The sequence below is a fragment of the Hipposideros armiger genome, unplaced genomic scaffold, assembly GCF_001890085.2.
Source record: "Hipposideros armiger isolate ML-2016 unplaced genomic scaffold, ASM189008v1 scaffold_657, whole genome shotgun sequence".
In the NCBI taxonomy this organism is placed as follows: domain Eukaryota; kingdom Metazoa; phylum Chordata; class Mammalia; order Chiroptera; family Hipposideridae; genus Hipposideros; species Hipposideros armiger.
Window position 1 is genome coordinate 678,348 of NW_017732007.1, and position 1,114 is coordinate 679,461.

The following is a 1,114-nucleotide window of genomic DNA, read 5'->3' on the forward strand; positions in this document are numbered from 1 at the left end:
GAGAATCATTTAAGGGCTGCCTTTCCCTATGACTGCAAGGGGAATATACAGCAAGTTCTGGCAAGTTCCAACGTAAGGGGACCAACTCTTCGTAAATGCAGGCTATAGAATATAGCACCATCAGAATGGGGGAGATGATACACATTACTCTTTGGTAAAATACAGAGATTCAAAATCACACAATCCTGGAGTTAATGAAAAGCCTCAAATTATAAACTGTGTATAATCAATCACCTATTAAAATATCAAGACTTAAACCATATTCATGAATTTGATAGCAATGTTATCCAGCACTCTAATTGTCCAACTAGACTAGAAATAAGAAACATAACAGGTTGAATAGTGTTCCCCCAAAATACATGTCCACTTGGAACCTGAGAAATGGCCTTATTTAGAAATAGGGGCATGGCAGATGTAACTAAGGTAAGGATCAAGGTGAGATCATATTGGATTAGAGTGGGCCCTGAATCCAATGAGGCTGTCCTTATAAGAGCCAGAAAAGGACATACGGACAGGCAGGGGAAAACCATGTGAAAACAGAGGCAGAGATTAGAGTTATACTAACACAAACCAAGAAACACCAGGAGCCTCTGGATACTGGAAGCGACAAGAAAGGGTTCTCCCCCAGAGCCTTCAGATGAACCCTCACTCTACTGACACCTCATTCGGACTTTTAGCCTGCAAAACCAAAATTTCTAAGTCACCTAGTTTGTAGTCATTTGTTATGGGAGCCCTTCGAAACTAACACAGTATAGTGATTTACAGAGGGAATAATGCCACATTCCACAAAAACTATTTCTTTAAATAATGAAAGTAGAATCATATGATGGAAAGAGCACAGAAAAATCTGAAATCAAAGGGTACTGGTTCCATTCTGCAACGTTCCATTGGGCAATCCAGTTAGCCTCTCAAAATACCCTTTTAACCATCTCTAGAAAACAGACGTGATAACAATATGCATCACACAGGATTGCTGACAAGATTAAATGAGATAAAGTATGTAATAAGGATTTGATAAGCTGTAGGCAGAAATTCTGCCTTTTTATTGTTGTCTATTATTCAGAGAACATGTCAAGTTTGCACTAGATATCTATTTATGGAAATATGAAAATTG

General features: G+C 38.3%; 1 pseudogene; it reads left to right on the forward strand.

Annotated features, from left to right (window-relative positions):
- The first annotated feature begins 405 nt into the window (after positions 1-405).
- Positions 406-1,114, forward strand: part of LOC109372691 (casein kinase II subunit alpha pseudogene) — a 15,743-nt pseudogene continuing 15,034 nt past the window's right edge.